Raw genomic sequence first — 20,364 nt, forward strand, 5'->3', positions numbered from 1 at the left:
TCTTTTCTTGGAGCATTTCGAAGCGATGTCATGTTCGACCATGCAAACTGTGACATATTACCGCCCATGCTTAAGGGGTTACCCCGCATTTCTCAAGAAGCCGCTGATTCTCTGCATGCCCCTCCATCACCCGAAGAGGTAAAGGCCGCACTGCAGTCCATGAAACGTGGAACGGCCCCCGGGCCAGACGGTTTTCCGGTTGAGTTTTACTTGACATTTTGGAATGAAATCGGTGCTGCCTTTACCGTGGTTATCCGTCGGTGTTTTGATGATGGCGTCTTTCCGTCCAGTTTTCGAGATGGCCGCATTATACTTATCCCAAAAGGAGACGCTTCCTCTGTTAGTCCTAAAGATTGGAGGCCTATCACGCTCCTTAATGTTGACTATAAGATCTTCGCGACGGTAATCGTTCAACGTTTGAGGGCTCTCTTAAACTCACTGGTGGGTAATCACCAAGCTTCATCAGTGCCTGGACGAGAAATACACCGCTTGTCCTTTACCACCCGTGATGTAATAACCTATACGCTGTCGCGGTCAGCGCGTGGTCTGCTTGTTTCTTTGGACCAGGATAAAGCATTTGACCGACTGGAGCATGCGTATATCTTCAACGTGCTCACAGCCTTCGGCTTTCCTAATTCATTTGTGGAATTAATTAGGAATACTTACACTCATATAAAAAGCACACTGGTTCTGGATGGTTGGGAAAGTGCTGCCTTTCCCATTACACGTGGGGTTCGTCAGGGATGTCCATTGTCTCCTGTGCTATTTATCCTCAGCATTGAGCCATTCTTGTGTGCTTTAGACGCGGATTCGCGCGTGCGGGGTCTTGCGCTTCCTGGCAGCAATGTTGTGAAAGTGACAGCTTTTGCTGACGACCTAACCCTGTACCTTTCAGATGAAGATAGTGTTTCACACAGCCTGCGTTTATTCTTCGAGTACGGTGACATTTCAGGTGCAGTACTGAACTTCTCCAAATCCCGGTATCTGTTCATTGGCTCTCCAAACTCCAGACCTAGCTCAGTTTACCCTATTCAACCGGCCACGTCCCTTCGTATTTTAGGTGCATTTCGATGGAGGCGAAATGGTAGAGGCCCGTGTACTTAGATTTAGGTGCACGTTAAAGAACACCAGATGGTCGAAATTTCCGGAGCCCTCCACTACGGCGTCTCTCATAATCATATCGTGGTTTTGGGATGTAAAACCCCAGATATTAATTAATTAATCGTATTTTAGGTATATTGTCACGTGGTCGTGACGTCGACGAAGACAGCAGCAGGCCTTTGCAGGGTGAAACTGTTTATTTAGCCGAACTTGTGGCCGGAAAATAAGAACAAGCACTACAGCAATACACGCTGTACAATGATAGCGGCCAACAGGGCGTCGTCCGTCGATCAACTGACAAGCGGTCATGCGCGTCGGCTTTTATACAGGCGCTATCGAACTTTCCAGCAATATCGCTGGTGGCGGCGTAATCTCTAGACAAGGCTGGAACATTCGCGTGCGGGGCGCAATCTTAACAAACCGATCTACTACAATCGCGACGCTTCTAGAACACTACTTCGCGGACAGCGTCGAGCGTTGATAACCGTCCCTGCCGGTCAAACCCGAATACATCAAAACAAGACAAGAAGTGGGCGTGGCAATATTATACACCCACTACGGCATTTGTGACTCCGTTTGGTCAACCGCTCTCGAAGAAGTAAGACACAAAAAAAACGCCAGGCCTGCGCTGAAACCGCAGCACAGTCACAGCGAAAGCTGGAAGAGCGGTGTTTCTAGAGCCCGTTAAGCTCTCTTGGGGTTACAATACAAGTACACTAGAAAGGTACCCACTACGCCATAAATCACAATTTTTCTGAGGTTGGGAAGCACCTACTAAGCCATTATTCGTCATTCTGCTGAGAAGCGAGGCACCAGCTACACGCCTGTAAGGCATTATGTGCACTTTGTTGACGCGACGAGTGATGACGATGAAGAATTAAGGCTCAGCCCTTTGTAATGGGTTGGAATCTGTAAACGGCCCACCAGTTATGTAATTTGCATTGGGTGACGCCCGGTCGTTATTTCCCTCTCCCGTCATGCTGTATAACATAGGTTGACGTGGGAGAGAGACGGGGGGGGGAGGGCGAAGAACTTCACTGAAACCCCAAGGAAATGGATCATGCGCTTATGGGCGTCCTTGGCAACCAATACAATGCACTTGCGAGGAACCCACTACGCTATAAATCAGTGTAATTTTACTGAGACCCCGAGGAAGTGGATCATGCGCTTATGGGCTTCCTTGGCAACCAATACAAGTGCACTTGCGAGGAACCCACTACGCTATAAATCATTGTAATTTTTGAGAAGTAGGGCAGCAGGCACTGTGCCATTTTTCGTCATTCTACGGAGAGCGTTGGTACCTGCTATACGAATGTAAGGCATTATGCGCACTTTGTTGATGCTGTGCCTGATGACGATGAAGAATTATGGCAGAGTCCTTTGTAATGGGTTGCAAGCATTCAACAACCTACTCGTTGCGCAATTCGCATTGTGTGACGCCTGGTTACAGAATTCTCGTTGTGCGACGCTTGGTGCTTATTTTACGCTTCTACCACGCTATATTGCATATGCTAATGTGGTTCCTTCCCGACATGAAGCCTGTATAGGACCTCTTTGCAAAGCAGTTTCAAGCACTGGCATGGCTCAGAGGTTGAATACTGGGCTCCCACGCAGAGGACCCAGGTTCGAACCTCGTTCCATCCTGGAATTTTTTTCTTATTTCGTTTTTTTTTCTTATTTCGAGCGATACTGGTTACGGACACCGGCGGCGGCGGCGGCGGCGGCAGCGGCGGCGGCGGCGGACAACTACGGCGCCAAAAACGGCCGGTGAAATGATCTCATAACAGCTTTCGCTGTAAAATTCAGGACGCACGGGATTTCGACTTTCCGCTTCTCGAGCGAAGGTACCTTGCGCAGACTGTATTTTGCGGTCGTATTTGGTACCTCTGTCACGTGGTGCAGCCGCCTTTACGTATCGTGTGATCGCTGCAGTCGGCATTGTGTTCCTTTTTTTGGTCAGGTGGCACTGAGTTGGTCTCTCGCGCGGCACTAGGACAGCAGCGCGCTCAGGGAGGCTTTGCTTTCCCTTCGGTGTCTATACGCTGCCGGCTGCTGGCACTGCGCTTCCTGTTGCGCCTTGTACAAGGGGAAGAATCGCCCGCGCGTACTCTTGCGTATTACTTTCTGGGCACTCACCTCCGGCATTTGATGCCTAATATGCATCTTAACAGGGGCCCTCAGTCAATAACACTCCCTGCATTTTATGCAACAGCTGTTGCATTTTTTCGCCATGTCCAGTTGACCTGTCCTGGAGTAGATGTGCAAAACAATCCTATTGTTAACACAACAGCTGCTTTGTTGCTCCTGTTAGTTCCTTCGGCTCGCCGTGCTCGCTCTAGTCGTGTGTCTTGGAGCGCGCTAACGGCATCTTTTCTGCCTGGCCACCTCCGGGACTTCGTGTGGCGCCTGGGGTGGGGTGTGCTTCCCACTCTCGACCGCCTCGAGCGGTGGAGAATGGTCCAGTCCGCAACATGCCCGAACTGCTCCCTTCAGGAAACAAATCAGCATGTTCTGAAGCAATGTGTTATTGCTCGTATTTTCTGGAGGGCCGTACATGCTGGATTTCGCGGGCTCGGAGTAGCTCGCTTCGTTTCTTCTGGGCGTTGTTCTCGAGGCCGCTTCGCCTGCCTTCTCGTTGTTGCCGGTGCTTTCTGTCTTTGGCGCAACCGCTGCGAGGCGGTTGCAGCAGGCCGTCGCCGTCGCGCTCTCTTCCCGATCCTAGAGAGACTGTACTCGGAGCTTCTGTCTGTTCTGTCAGAGGAGCTCTTCTTTCTCGGGGAGGAGGAATTCCTCAGGCAGTGGTCTTGCCCTTTTGTGTTGGTCTGTGACAGACGCGTGAAGCTTGTCTTTCGGCCTTCCTGGTTCTGGTAGGCTGATGTCTCTTTTGGTGCCGGCCGAAATATCATGTAAATACGCAAAATGTACATATTCACGTTTTATTTGTGCTTTTTGTTTGCCATGTAATGTACATATGTATATCCATCCTTTTGTGACAAATTTGTGTGTGTTTATATATATGTGAAACATCGATTGTACGTGTTGCCTCCGTCATTTCGTGTTTTGTTCCATGTAACTGAAGTTTGTTTTGTCATTCTCGTAAACGTATGTCTAGCAAGCAAATGTTACGTTGAATTGTTATTGATGTGGAGCGTCTGTGATAATAAATTTTTCTAAACACATACCATGCATTAGTTACCATGGGCAGTGCTGTCATATAATTACGCAAAGTGTACATTCTCATGCTTTATTCGTGCTTTCTCTTTGAACTTGTAATGTGCATATGTATACCCAGCTGTTTGTGGCAAATTATTCGTATATGGGTGTGAATGTGTTAAACATTCATTGTGCATGTTATTACGAATTGTAGAAACGAAGCGTGGCGCCTTTTCCAGACATTTTTCCAGACCCATCGTGACAACGATTAGCATTAGCGAAAAGTTCAAAATAGAGCTGCAAAAGGTGTGACGTTAGAGAAGCCTACGGAGAATATGATGACTGCGACCATGTGCAGTATAGAAAATAATTCAGCATCCAATACGAAGGAATAAAAAACCAAATGGTTTTCTAACTCCACTCACTGGCGTCCACACGTACGCTAATGCTCGAAATCCCCCGATATCTATAGTGACGACGACGGGATGGTCTCGCTGCCGGGAGGCGCAGCTGCGCATTTCGGTAGAACTGCTGCCGCGAATCGGGGAAGCACGTTTGACATACAACAGTTGCTCTTACGTGATTACTCGTACCCTATCACACAAAGGTTTTCTAGCTTTTGGTGGGAGTTATTGAAGTCTTTGTTCGAAGCTTCCATAACGTAGTGGAGTACAAAGTACTATTAATCGTCTCCCTTTTTTAGCACGAAAGTGTTTAATGCCGGGGTTCACCAAGACTTCATTGATGCATTTCCGTCACGGATATGACGTTGATAATATGCACGCTAATGGATGAGAAAGCAGAAACTATAAGTTCCGCCGCCGGGAATCGAACCTATGACCTCTCGAACCGCGCTACCGACTAAGCCACCGAGACGACCACGCGACAATCCGCAAACGCGCCTTATATCTCTAACACATTCCTTCTCGCATGGTGCTTTCTCTTAGCGGGGCGAGGCGGTGCCGCCGTCTGTGAGCGCTGAAGAGAATTATTGCGGCATGACACTTACTAGCACCGATAGAGATCGATTCGGCGACGACGCACTTAAAGCGTGGCCTCCGAGAGTGCACACCGGCAGCTTTCTCGGAGGCCACAGTTAAAGCGTCTCGATACCATCGAAAAACACTGGCCATGCTAGCATCTGGGAGTAGTCCTACGCGTAGTTACGTTCTTCGCCTTTCGCTTCGCGTTAGCGTGTGACGGCTGGTTGTCGGAGTAGTGCAGCTTGCACATGCACCAACGGTGTTTCTTCGCCGCCGACTGATAAAACTGCTACAATAAACGATGCAGAAAGGCACGATGTCGGCGGGCGAATGCTTTGCCTTGGTGAAGCGAGACAGAGGCCAGAGGGATGTGGAACGCTTGCGCGCGTTCGTGGCTCAAGCTACGAACCTCGGCCTCCAGTGTTGATGAAGCGCAGTGTGGTAGCGTATGCATGAGCACAGGCGTAGGTTACGCGGCTACCCAGAAGCGCACATTAAAGCTCGAGTATATTTAGCGCGGTGTATTCACAACAAAACCGCAGCTGTTACTGAGCACCTGTGCCTCGCGTTCCTTCTGTCTGTGCTCGTAAAGTGTGCGCTGTTTCTGCCTTACGTGGTAAAAGGGGAATTTTTTTTATTTCGTTGTATACGACTTATGGCCTGATAAGCATAAAATGCGAATTCGAGGTGCTGAAAATCGAGAACCCACCATGAATGTTTATCAAGGTCGTTTTTATGCGGCCTGTCTTTTCTCCGGGACAGAACGCTTTCTTAGTTGAATCTCTGGAGAAAGGCCACTCAGCTCACAACAACGAGCCTAAGGGCTTTACTATGCTTACACGAGCTGTTGATTGTGTTTTCTCTCGGTGCCTTGCGCCCGTTTCCGTCGCTTCAGCGTCAGCCTCCTCCTCTTACCTGCTGCTTCACTTTACGTATCCCGCATTTTTATAGAGCAAGCAGTCGAGGGAAGTACCTAGATCGCCTGGCGATGTTCCAAAAGAGTCCCCCAGGCCGTGAGGCGACCCCTTAACAAAATTTCACCCACCTGTACGCTGTCTCTGCATAGAAGCTACAGTTCCCTCGAGAACGCTTTGTTAGCATCGTACGCTGGTGGCAAACTCGTTTTCGGCCGTCGTCTACGCGAACTCTGTCGTCGTTCGTGCGCCTGAAAGCAGCCCGATATGATGTGTACTTCCCCAGATTTGTGCTCTGTTGATTTCTTCGTAACACAGACACCACAGTGTTAGCAAAGAAGGCAAACGCCGGCTTCTGCCACAAGAAAACTAAATTCTAGAAAGGCATTGAAGGATGAAACAGGCGAAGCCAACATAATGAATTAAAAAAAATCACCATTGCAGGATTTCCTGATTAGCTTATAATGCTATACCGTTTTCTGAGAATGCGTGTATTATTTTGCGCTTAGTCATTTCAGGATTCTTATTCCTTCCTTCAAGCTCTGCAATCAGCTTGTTGAGAAAGCCAAGCATAGCTCATTTCACTGAAATTCAGAACAAAGTATTACGTTGGCTTTGCCGTCTCAATCCTACCCCTCCCCCTGTCGCTCCTTGACATATAGATAACAAATTTGTCATAAACCAGCAATGGGTACCAAGCGTTATTAAGCATTATTGGCATCTGTTGAGTAAGTGAAACCTCGGTGATAAGATCACAGCTCATACGAATTTCTGGTGATACGAATTTTTCGTTGGTCCCGGCCAAGGCCCATTGACCTGCAATGTAATGGAGTACGGTTGTTGTGAACCGATTTTCACCCAGCGACGTTTGATACGAACGTACGCTACCACCCAGGTACGAAGAGGTGCTGTCCGCGCTATCGTGGAAGACGCGCCAAGCAGGTGCGAGCGCGGGAACGCAAGCCTGGGCATGCGCGCCGTACCGCCAAATCGTCAGAATTACGGTGTAAGAAGAACGCTTTTCTTACGATCAGAATAAACCTTCAGAGACGCGTCACGGCCTCCGAGACTGTGTACGCGAATCTTTGAGGCTCTTATGTGCCTCCGTGTGCCTTCGCGTTTAGATTACAGAAGACATTAGCGCCATACCTTTTGTTTTTCTCACGCGTCGACGCGGGCTGCTGTCGTTGTACTGTGTTTACACGTGCGTGCATCGTGCATCAGACATCCTATGAAAGGTAGACGAGGACCGAGACAAGGCCAGGACGGTCTTGGCGAAGGAGTCAGGCCTCACAACGTCAACATGCGCGACCGTTGAGGTCGCACTGGTGCGGGCACGGCCGTAGATCTCCCAAAAAACATCCCCAACACCTCCGCGATAACAAAATCATAACACAGGACCGTGGTTCTGTAATTTTGTGGCCTTGATCCATCGCGTCAAAGGGCTCCTTTTGTTACTTTCGCTGCAGTACTCCATTGTTATGCAAAAAAGCATACTAAAATTTGGAAGGGGCTACTGCTGTCGCGAGTCGCAACGCACCTGGTTCATTAATTAAATACGCGCGTACGGGCTGTATATTTACGAGTGCTGGTATGATTGCCGACATCCAAAAACTTAACTGAAAATCATTCAGGGTTCTTCCTAACGTTGCTGCGGCCCTGAAAAACAATAAATGAAAATGCACGCCAGCTTCCTTTTGTCGCATGCTAATTTCCATGCTTTCTGGTGATACGAATTTCGGATGATACGAATATTTTTGGTGGTCCCGTAAGATTCGTATCACCGAGGTTTCACTGCATACTATAAGCTACGCCTGCTGAGTATGACACCGATTACTCTGAACATAATGTGAGTTGCTCTAATAAGCTAGGAAAATGACGAAGCGTGTCCGGTGGTGCCTGCGTTTATTAGACCAAATGTCAGGTCTTGGCTCAGTCCACAAAGAACACAACATTTAAAAAGATATTGTCGCGAAGCCAATGTTATGCGGGAAGCATTTTTCTTTTTCGACTGACTGTGGAGACCCCCCGATAAACACATGCAGACAATATCTGGCTGCACTCGGTTCGCTCCTTTGAGCCCCGTGCCCAAACGAGCACGTGACGTAGCAGTGAGGCAGCGAAACAGCCAGAGAAACGGAAGCGTCTCCGTACGCATCGCGGTCGCTTGCTGGACTGCGCTGCTTTTTTATCCGTTTCATACGTGAAGTGAGAGAGATAATAATCTTTGATGAAAATCCCTCGGGTTAGCCTGGTTTGTCGCCTGGCTTGCTACTCCGGGTGTCGGGTGCCGTTCGTCAAGTGCAACGCTGTTAAAGCTATGGAAGAAGTTCGCTGAGCAAAATGTGTAAGTCCGCGCGTCTCGCACTTGGATTTCGTCGTTTTAAACGTGGCCTCCGCGATTCGCAGAGGCCACGATACCAAAACAAAGAGACGCTAACGGATGCGGAACAACTTACTGACAACCGTATAAATAACGGGGTTTGTTTATTTCTTAGGCACAAAACATCTTGATCTATTACTGAGTATGAAAACGAAAAGAAAATTGCATTGCGGGTGGTAAAATCATCGAACTATTCCTTGAAACCAACGCATCAACTGCAGGAAGTTTCGCTAGCATCCGTAGCGTTGCACCTGATGTATGAAATGGAGCATAGAGCAGTTTTATTGCGAGGAAAAAGTGAGCGGATCTTACAACCTTGTGTTTGGATTGGTTACGTTGGGCTAGCCCCGCTGGTTCGAGTAAGGCGATTTCCAAGTGGTGGAAGCTGTGGTTCGTTAAGATATCCGCGTCCCTGTGGATGCTGCAGAAACCAACTTAAGCAGTTTAAGCAAAAACCAACTGTGGTTTAAGCAAAAACCAATTTAAGCATCTAAGTCCTCGTCAGGACACGCTTCACAACGAGTAGGTCATTCAGCGGTCATTATGACGTTCAAAGAAAAGCGTGGAAGGTTTCGATAGGACAAACCACAATAATTTGTGCACAGAGAACTGCACTGCGTCGCAGTCCCGGTGTACAGTGCGGTCCCCTGTTGAAAGGACAGAAAAAGACTTTTTCGGGAATTAGTAAACGCCAATTTCGCAATTGAAAGCACCACTCTTACCTCGAGAAGAAGCTTGGTTAGCGAGAAAATGCGCAAAAAAAAACATACGGGTGACCACGCCACCTTGAAATTCCCACACCAATCACCATGACGTCGTAGAATTTGACGGCGTCCACTAGGGCCTACGAACTTTATAATCGGTAAAAAAAAATAGATTCCCTCTGAGATGGCCAGAGACTACACATACCAAGTTTCAGCAAAACTCGTCGAGCCAATGTCACCAAAGTACAAAAAATACTTTGGAATTCGTGACGTAGCGCACGGAGATTTCGGCGCAAAGCTTAAAAAGAAATCGGTAGATCCCACGCCCCGTGGGAATCGGTTTCATGCGAAGCAGTCAGCGAGTAGTTCTATGCTACATTTTTTGGCTTTGAGCCAAGCGTTAAGAGGTGGATCGACGTGCTTTTGTAAGTGTAGTAGTTGTGTGCACATCGTGGGCATACCAGGCACGTCGACAACATTGCCTTTTAAAGGGTAACTTATGGTCTGACGTAACGTAAGCACTGACGTTATAGCACATAGGTCAGTTTTATCGAAACGAAGTCCACCTTACGGTGCTATGATGTGAATATCATACGTAACTTTCGTTAGCGTATTCCTATGGGGTCGAGCAACACTTGAATTTAGCTTGCTGAATCATAGGAATACAAATGTAATGTTTTTTAGACTGCTATAAAAGCGGAGCCAACACTGGAACCACAGACGTTAACCTGACATGACGCCTGTATCGTAGGAGCGCATATGCAGTGTTTATTGCTATGTTATAAAATTAGATACCTAGCAACACAACCACAAGTAAAGTTGCGCCGACATTACGCCTGCAAGGGTGTTTTTCCATAGCCGTTTCAAGTCGTGGCGTGGCTCTTCGGTAGAATACCTGAGTGCCACGCAGCATGCTTGGGTTCGATTCCTGCTGGGATCCTAATTTTTATTCTTGCAATCGTCGGGTCCGCGCTGCGGATGTCGCATTTTTTTAAAGGGAAGCTGACAAGGTTTTAGCGTTCGATAAAACTTCGTGGTTAGCAAGGACCGACATTATTGTCGAGGATGTCATATTTTCCGCGGTTGTTGCAGAGGAGCATTAGAATAAGCGAAGGAAAAGTTTGCATTGCTTCACCCACGCGAGCGCGCCGAAAGCGTGGGCGTGGAAACCTACGTCATCTTCGGTTTCTTTGGCAGAGCCGAAAGGTTCCCGCCGCTCACTGATCCGAACTGTGACGAGAGCGCTGTTTATATGACGAAGGCTCAAGTAAGTATAGCGAAGCTGAAAGTTCTGCAGCTGGATTACGATATCTGGAAAAGCGACAAACAGCCGAGCGCAACGTGAACAAGCGTCTCTCGTATCTTCAACCATGGCCTCCGTGACTAACTCGTGACGCGCCGTTGCCGGAGCTAATCGACGAGGCCACGCTTCAGCAGTGCTGCTGTTGCAGATAACGCGGCTTACCGAGGATGACGTCCCCGCGTTCGCTCGGCATCTCAGAAGCCCTGCGGCCACAGCCGGTGTTTTTCGCCAAAAAGTGCCATTTGCGGTCATTATTGAGAACTCTCACCTCAATTTTCGAATTTAGCAGGGATCTTACACGCTCCACAGTCATTTTTTAAGTGCTTCAGCTTCCCTTTAACGCTCTCGCATTTAAATTACCAATGTCTGTTGTCGCCGTTCTTGGGTAGATATCTGTCAATCACCTGTGGTGCCATACTGTAGACCGCGGCCCGTGGTAAACGGCCCATCCCAATTTTCGTCTACACCAAGTTAAGGCGGTGATACCTAGAGCACAGAGAAGTAGGCGGCTAGATAGATAGATAGATAGATAGATAGATAGATAGATAGATAGATAGATAGATAGATAGATAGATAGATAGATAGATAGATAGATAGATAGATAGATAGATAGATAGATAGATAGATAGATAGATAGATAGATAGATAGATAGATAGATAGATAGATAGATAGATAGATAGATAGATAGATAGATAGATAGATAGATAGATAGATAGATAGATAGATAGATAGATAGATAGATAGATAGATAGATAGATAGATAGATAGATAGATAGATAGATAGATAGATAGATAGATAGATAGATAGAAACGCTCAAAGTGCCTTGGGTTTGCTAAGAGATGCTTCGCATTTAAAGGAGTACTGACGCAAAAATTTTCAGTTGTTTTTTTTTGCGTTAAATGAAAGGCCAAACTCTCAAGAGCCTAGGAAAGTAGTGCTAAGTGCGAGTGCACTCTGAAAAAGTAATTACAATATGTTTCTAAAGCTAGTTTCGGTTTCTACTGTACCGTGACGTCAAAACACGGTGCGAGCTTCTCGTCACTTGCTCGCAAATATATAGTGACCTTTCTACGGCCGCACCGTCCCGTGGCTCCGTTGGCGACGCGCAAGCAGCCATTTTGAATGTTTTGGTGATGCACAAGCGGCCATCTTGGAAGTTTTGGTACCTGACGTCATCACAACAGGCCAGACTGCTGCGTGAAGTCACCAGAATTAGTTCTGTAGCCTGACGTGTCGATGTCGGTCGGTGCGCCATGAAAAAAACGTGTCGACTGCTATTAGCATTCATTTTGCTGACAGATTTCCGTGATGGAAATAAGTCATGAAAGTTTTGGTGGACCCCGGCATAAAACGCTCGTGTTAAAGTTGACTTTAATATGAAAATAAAGAATCTGATCAGCATTTGCTGCGCTTCACACTTGCTCAGAGCCGTCTCTGCATACAGGAGATTTGTATGGCAGAGTAAACTCGCCTTCGAAAAAAATGTGTCAGTACCCCTTTTATTAAACCTCGAATGAGCACCTTTCTTATTGCACCTAACCTTACCGCAAGTGAATGAGGAATAATTGTTTGTGTATGGTGCTTGTCTCTCAAAAGGAGTCAGAACTGCGAACTGCCGCTCGCCTTATGCAAATCAAAGAAACGATACGTACGCAATCCGGACATACCATGTACGCAAGTGTTCCCTCTAACAGTGAACCCGTCTGTACGCGGCAAACTTAGAAACATGGGGTTTCACTGACGGAGGTATTTCGTCTTAAGTGTTTTAGGAGCTTGCCCGCCAAGCTTCTTATACTCGCGCCTTGTCCGTCAGCGGGCGGCTCGTATACCCTTATACGTGCTGCGCTGTCAACGCAAGTTACTATGCGGCGAGCATCTCTCCGTGCCCGGCGTGTACGGCGTGTACACTACTTCTCACCGGAGAGAGCTGCGCTCTCAAGAATGCTCACTAGATGGCGCGCCGACCACGCTCGGCGCAAGCGCTAATTAGGTGACTGCTCAAGGGCCGCGCCTCTCGTTTGGCTCGCTTCCTTTCTCTTCGCCGGGAGCTCACTAAGTGAACACTCTTCGTTGCCGCTCCGCAGCATGAACACCCCAGCCAAGGCAGCAGCGCGACGGGCTCGCAACGCAGCAGCAGCTCGGGAAGATCTCGCGTTGCCAATAACCAGCCACAGCCATAACGGGGAGCACGCCGCTGTGAAGCTCTCATCCGGGATAGTAGTCATGGCCATGTACTTGGCCCCGAACTTGTCACAAGGAGACGTCGCCAAGTACATCGAGAAGGCAATGCATCAATACAAGACCGACTTCAAACGCGGTCCCTTCGTACTCGTCGAAGATCTGAACGTTGACATCATGCAAAGCGATTGGCTAGTCCAACACATGATGTCACGTTACGCTCTCCGATGCGTATCGTACGACTGCAAACGTCCCACCACCATCAGGGGCACCTGTATCGATGTTGCCTTCTCGAACTTTCCATTGCGTCCCATCATCGATGATTCCTTGGCAACATACTTTACTGATCATAAAGCAATCATCTTTAAAGGGAAACTAGTCCCCAAGCTCATCGAGGGACGCCCTTCTTGTACTTTGTAAAAGAACATCTCTTGTGTATATGTAATGCATATAGTTCATCCATCATAAAGCAATAATCTTTCAAGGGAAACCAGTCCCCGAACTCATCGAGGGACGCCCTTCTTGAACTTGGTGAAACAACATCTCTTGTGTATATATAATGTTTATAGTTCATCCAAATGTATATATACTCCATCAAAATGTATATAGTGCATCCAACCGTAAATTAATAAATATTGTGTATGTCATGCATATATAAAAACGTTGTCACGTCTATATATGATGGTAGAGGAATGTGTACGGAGCATTCGCTGGTTACCTGATGATCTCCGAGCAAGCTCCTCTGACATCATTCACTTCGTGGATATGGCGGTAAATTTCTTGTGTTTTTTTTCTTTGTTTTTTGTCAGTGATGGATCAAGCATCGCTATTGGATAAAGTTTTAAGAGAGGAGCTCTTTAAGCTTTTCTTTGCGCCGGGTAGTGAAGTAGAGAGGTGGGCGAGTTGGAACTGATGCATTTTGAAAACTTTACAGCGCGAACGGGACGGAGCACAAAGAAGAGGACACAAGACGAGCGCTGTCTAACAACTGAAGTTTATTTAAAGGAAAATTCAAACACCTGACAACCAACAACACATGCACTAAAGTTACCTGTAGTCAAAGAACTCATTAGGCTTACGTAGTTCACAATCTAAAAGGCAAACGGACGGCTCAGATATGCAATCATCTCCCGCATCTTTAATGAAGTACGCTTCCATGAGTTCCCGTGCCCTTTTATCTCTATGTTTGCGCAAGATGACAACGCTCGTCTTGTGTTCTCGTCTTTGTGCTCCGTCCTGCTCGCGCTGTAAAGTTTTGAGCATCCGTACTTCTGTATCGAGATACATTTGGCAAATGTATTTGTATCTTAGTACTGAAATATTTTTACGATGTATCGATTGTATCGCGATACTATGCAGGACACGGGTATCTCGTTACATTTTTTTTTTTTGTCGGAAAGGAGCGGAAGCGTGTTTCCAAAGGGGGAATGAAGCTTCCCTTTTTTTTGCCAAAATAAGCAAAGGCGCACCGCCGGTCGACGACATAGTAATGGCGGTGATGGTTTCCCCTCAAGCATAGAATGGCCCATGTGGTAAAGCGCGCGACACCGCTGACGGCAGAATCGCGGAGACAGTGTTGTCGGCCTCTGCCGACGAAAGTCGCTGTCTCAAGGCCAGTGCAGCTCACCTAATTTTTTTGTGTGTGTGGTAAGTCATTACTTAGTGACCCAAGGCTTCGCATGCGTTCATTTCTCAAAGCGGCGGCACTTCCAAAAGCAGTTCCCGTAGTCGCGGCGGAAGTGACTAGAAGATGGCTATCTTTGTCGCGCTTTCAGCCACCCCTGCAGCGTGTCAGGGACCTTCCTAATTGATTCACAAGCGAGAAACGGTCTCTTGTGGTACCAGGCTCCCCAAGCGCCGTAGCTGACTTCGCCTGTTGCGGCTTGCTGAAATTGTTGCTGCTAGCGGCGGTGGTGGTCTCTTTCAGACCAGGCGCGCCGAGTGCTTGCCGTAGTCTCTGATCGCGCGCTCTGAGCAACTGTCCCTGTTTTCACGTCTGTTTAGAGAGCTGGCAGGAGCTACCTGGGAGGGCTTAAAGGCCAACTCCGGCGATTTGTCGAGGTCGATGGATCTCAATGAAATTCGCTCGGTATGTTCCTTTGAAGGTTTCCGTCATTTATGCCAAATTACACGCTTGAGACACGCGCAGATTGTTTGTAAATGAATTTTAAAGATTGTCTGCAAAGGGCCTCCCGGTTTCCCACAATTATTGGCAACATTGCGTCTGTGACGTCAATATTGTTATGGCGACGGAAGTGACGCAGCCGTGGGCACCGCTAACTGTCATTATCAGACGCGGCACTGTCAGTTGCAGACATTAAAGCTGATGCGCGGCGTGCACACCTCTCCACTGTGCGCCTGCTCGTCCCGGCTGTCACAGTTTTCATACTCCGCGCCGGCGTGACCGGCATGCCTTGCACGACTTCCGGTTCGTAACAACTACTACGTCATACGTAGACAGTACACTCGGTTGGGTTTCGGTTTCGTTATTGCGTCTTTTTGCTTATTACAAATTATTTTCGAATTTGCTGAGCATTTCTGCTATCGGGCGCGTGATAAGAGTGTCTCAGGAACGTAAAAGCACCATTACCTTGACATGGTGAAAAAATCGCCGGAGTTGGCCTTTAAGCGCTCTCACACCCAAAGAACGTTATTTTAGGTAGCCATTGTTAGAATTGGGAAGTTTGGACACGTTGGGCTCCATTGTGCGTAGGTAATTATGGCCAGCCATCCTCAGCCGTCTGTCGCGGCGCCCACCGGGCCAGACGGCTGAAGATTCCGAAGATGGGGACCGACTTCGGCTTCTCAACAGTCCGAACAGACCCACTAAGGGCGGAAGTGCTTCGGTACCTGGATGACCTGAGAAGAGATATCGCCACGCTGCAGGAATATCCGGCTATGAAGGCAGTGTTTATTTTCTATATCACAAATTTGTTGTGCTCGTCAGGGGCGTACCCAAGGGGGGGAGGGGGTTGGGGGGTTCAAACCCCCCCCCCCGAAATTTTTCAGTTTTGCTTGGGTATATAGGCACGCACTCATACAAACGCACACACGAACATACATAAAGTATGGTTGAACCCCCCCCCCCCCCCCGAAAAAAATTTCTGGCTACGCCCCTGGTGCTCGTCTGCAGCGGTATATGATACTTTTTTTCTTTCGCAAGTCTTGTGTTGCGGCCGAAACGATGCTGTCTAGAAGACAGCCTATTTTAGAAGCTCATGTTACTTAAGGGCAACTAACAAAGCGCCCTTCTCAGCACAACAGATCTTATGTGTAAAATTAATGTATTTTTTTTTTCCTCAGTTAACTGCTGTTTGTTAGTGATTCGAGTGATTTGCTTGAAGTATGCTATTTCTAACATAGATGATTTTGTTGTGAACAAGTATGGCGATTTCGGTGTCCAATGCTTGTTACTCTTGTTGTAAAATAGTGTACTTTTTAATTGCAAATGAAACCTGCCATATGCCATTCTTAGTGGCTATGTACTTTGTAACACGCCTGTAGTGTTGGAAGAACGACCTTGAACAGTCCGAAACATGGTCTCGAATCTCCTTTATTATTCAGGACACAGACATATATACAGGACAGGGACACATACACAACGCCCCCTCTCGGGTACAAAGAACAGAACGAAACTGGAACTAAAATCACATTACAACATATTCCCTTCCTTATTTAAAGAGGTTAGCGGTGTTAGTAGGGGTTAGTGCAAATAGAGAACAGTTTTATATAGGCACTACTCCGACACATAGTCCTTCGACCATGCAGGAGGTCGTCGTTCTCGCTGTGGCCGCCCTGTTGCTTGTGTGGCAGCAGTCTGCGCCGGCACAGGCTGAGACTGCACAGAATCAGACGATGTTGGGTGTACACCAGTAGGTTGTGGCACTGGCACCGCAACAGCTGGCTCAGCACAAGGCCACGGTGTAGGCAACCCGGCAGGAGAAGCTGGCAGAGATGTGTTTGCACCGTTGTAGAAGTAGGCACAGAATGATAGCACGGCACAGCACACTCGCCAGGAAGTGGCAGCAGCTCACTGGAACACTCACAAGGTTGAAACTGGCTCCTCTGAGGAACTTTAGAAAGTTTTGAGGCGTTCCAGGTCCTACCATCTTGTAGCCGGAAGGAGGAAGGCCCTTGTTTCTTCACAACTTTTGTTGGTGGTGAAAAGACACTATCTCCCTTGAAACGAATAGACGGCTTCCTGACACGAACGAAATCACCTACTGCGATTGTAGTCTCTTTGGCAGCTCTTCTTCGGTCCGCATATTGTTTGCTGCGTTGCTGCTGTTTCTTGATCCTCTGGCGTAATCGTGAGAGCTCTTTAGCTGGATCTTCTTCAAAAGCTGGTGCTGAAAAGCCGACTACGGGCAGCCTTGTTCGGGGCATCCTGCCATGCAACAACACTGCTGGCGCAACGCCGGTTGTGGCATGTGGTGTGCATCTATATACACCCAGGTACTCAGTAACAGCTTGGCGGAGCGGTTGTCGCTCCAGAAGACACACCTGTACATAGTTCTTAAGTGTTCGATTAAAACGCTCAACTTGCCCATTGGCCTGAGGATAGTACACTGAAGAATGAGACAAGCGAATGGCTCGATCGTGAAGAAATTCTTTGAATTCACGAGAAATAAATTGTGGACCATTGTCAGTGACTATTTCTTCGGGATAACCCTCTCGCGAAAATACGCCGGTTAGAAACTCCTTGACTGTGCTTGTGGACACGCTACTACAGAAATAAGCTTCGGGCCATTTGGAGTGATAATCCACGAGCGTGATTATGAACCTGTTGTTCTGAGGCACATGTTCAAGGGGGCCCACAATATCAATGCAAAGTTTTTGCCATGGTCGCTGAGGCCATTCTACAGGCTGCATGGGTGCTGGTGACGTTTTGGCAGACTTATCTGCCTCCAAGCACACACTGCAGTTCTTTACAGCTGTTTCGACTTCCTTGTCCATCCCAGGCCACCAGAACTGTTCGCGAAGTCTTGCTTTCGTGCGCGTGATGCCCTGATGCGTCTCATGCGCGGTGGCGATGATCTGGGCAGAAAGCGATGAAGGAACGACCAGCCGCTCTGCACGCAACAATAAGTCATCGACCACTGAAAGTTCTTCGCGAATGTTGAAAAATGGCTTGATCTGCTCACGAATGCATTTGTGTGGTGGCCAAGAAGTCATTACAAAAGATTTGACCTGTTGTAAGCAGATGTCACCGAGAACAGCTTGCTTGAATTCGTCTTTAGAGATACAAGCAGGCTCGACAAGTGAGACAATTTCATCATCTGTGGCAAGTTCAGCTTCTGGAGTAGGAATTGGTAGACGAGAAAGAGCGTCTGCTACAGTGTTTGTCGACCCTTTTTTGTACTCGACAAGAAAATTGTAGCGGAGGAGCCTAGCACCCCAGCGTGCAATACGAAGTGGACGTCGTCCTGATCCGTGTGATGCCAGCAAAGAAACCAATGCTTGATGGTCAGTTTGAAGTGTGAACTGGCGCCCCCAAAGGTAGGTATGCCACTTTTCACATGCCCAGATGCACGCAAGCGCTTCGCGTTCACCGACCGAATACTTTCGTTCCTGTAGGTGATAGTGTGCGGGATGCGAAAGCTATCGTGCGCATTTCACGCCCATCTTGCTGCTGCAATACGGCTCCAAGCCCACAATCAGATGCATCAGTCGACACAATCACCGGCAGTGCTGGGTCAAACATGTGCAGTATTGTGCTAGATGAAAGGAGTTCTTTGACTCTCTTGAAACTTCTGTCTGCTTCTGCTGACCAAATAAAAGGTTCATTTCGACGTAGTAAGCGCCTCATAGGTTCCACCACCTGAGCCAACCGAGGGACAAACTTGGAGTAGTACTCCACCAAACCAAGAAACGAACGTAATGTAGCTATATTTGTTGGCACTGGCGTTTTCACGATAGAATCTACCTTCTCTGGAAGCGGTGCGATACCATTGGCAGTCACCTTATGCCCAAGGAAAGTCAGCTCCGGAACATCGAAAATACATTTGTTATTTAACTTCAGGCCTGCTGTCTTAAGCTTCCGCAGAACAGCTTTCAGATTCAGAAGGTGCTCATGAGCTGTCTTTCCAAATACAATTACATCATCGATGTAGAAAAGGACTCCTGAACAGCCATCAAGAATCGTTGCCATCAACTTTTGGAAGGCTGCAGGGGCAGAAGCCAATCCAAAACACACTCTTTTGAAGCGGAATAGACCTTCATGGGTAATGAAAGCAGTGAGATCCCTGCTATCAGGGTGCAAGACAACCTGATGGTATGCAGAAGCCAAGTCTAGTTTAGAAAAATGGGTAGCACCTACAAGGGCGTGAAGAAGTTCCTCTGTGCGTGGTAGTGGAAAACTATCAGGAACAATGGCCTTATTTGGCTCACGAAGGTCGACACACAATCTTATACTGTCATCCTTCTTGGCAACAACGACAATAGGAGAAATCCATTCTGAAGCGTCAATCCGTTCTATGATATCTAAGTCCAGGAGCCTGTGAAGCTCGGCAGAAACTTGTGCCCGAAGGGAAAAGGGAAGACGGCGAAGCTTCGAAGACACTGGCTCCACATCTGGACGTGTCTTAACTTTGTGGACGAATCCCTTAGCAAGGCCAAGCTCAGAAGTGAAAAGCGCAGAAAAGTCACGTTCTAGAGCTGGTGGAAGGCTTCCATAATGGCACCGTGTGTTCTTTGGACCAACTTCAGAGTGTGCCGTATTCTCAACTACACTTCCCGAAGGAGCAATGGATGTCTGGAGGCACTGCAATGTCGCACCTTCAATACATATCTTAAGTGCCTTTATTCCATCAAGGCCAATCAAAGAAGTGCCTCGATGGACAACATAGAACAGGAGCTGCGCACTCCGACCCTTGAAAATAACGTCAGCCCAGAAGCAGCCACGCACAGAGATTGCCCGTTTTGAATAATCAAGCAAGGAAACGCGCGGAGCAGGTAAGAGTGACACGTTAGGGAAATTGTCAGTGAACACTTCGTCGGAGAGAATAGAGACGGATGAACCCGAATCAACTAAAAGTGTCAACCTGACATGAGCAATGTGCACATTTATGTGTACCGCATCACGTGCCGAATGAGAGACGGCCAGAACCTGCTCGGTACCATCGTGTGTCGAAGGAGCGTCGTCGAACTCAAGCTCATGGACGTCTGCTTGGGCAAACCGTTTCTGGTTACAAACGCGTTGAAAGTGACCTTTACGACGGCAGAATAAGCAACGCTGGCCTAGAGCTGGGCATCGAGACCACGAAGCGTTGTGGTTCCGGGAGCCACAACGAAAACAATGTGGTGAATGAGAAGGACCACTCTGCGACGCATGTGAGACGCCATCATGCGTTGACGGACTATCCTCTGCTTTCGGACATGCACTTTCTTTCTTCAATGAGTGCTTAGCATGCGTATGTGGATGCTTCAAAACAGGCTGTACATGCGCAGAAAACTCATTCAATTCTTCGCTCGCCCGCTCAAACTGAAGTGCGACCTCAACTGCCCTAGTGAATGAAAGCGCAGAACCTTCCAGCAGGAGACGCTCGCGTACACGATTTGATGAAACGCCGGCCACAAACTGGTCTCGAAGAACATCGTCCTCGGAAACAAAAGAACAAACGGATGCGAGCTCCCGTAACGCG

This window comes from Rhipicephalus sanguineus, chromosome 4, assembly GCF_013339695.2.
Source record: "Rhipicephalus sanguineus isolate Rsan-2018 chromosome 4, BIME_Rsan_1.4, whole genome shotgun sequence".
NCBI lineage: Eukaryota > Metazoa > Arthropoda > Arachnida > Ixodida > Ixodidae > Rhipicephalus > Rhipicephalus sanguineus.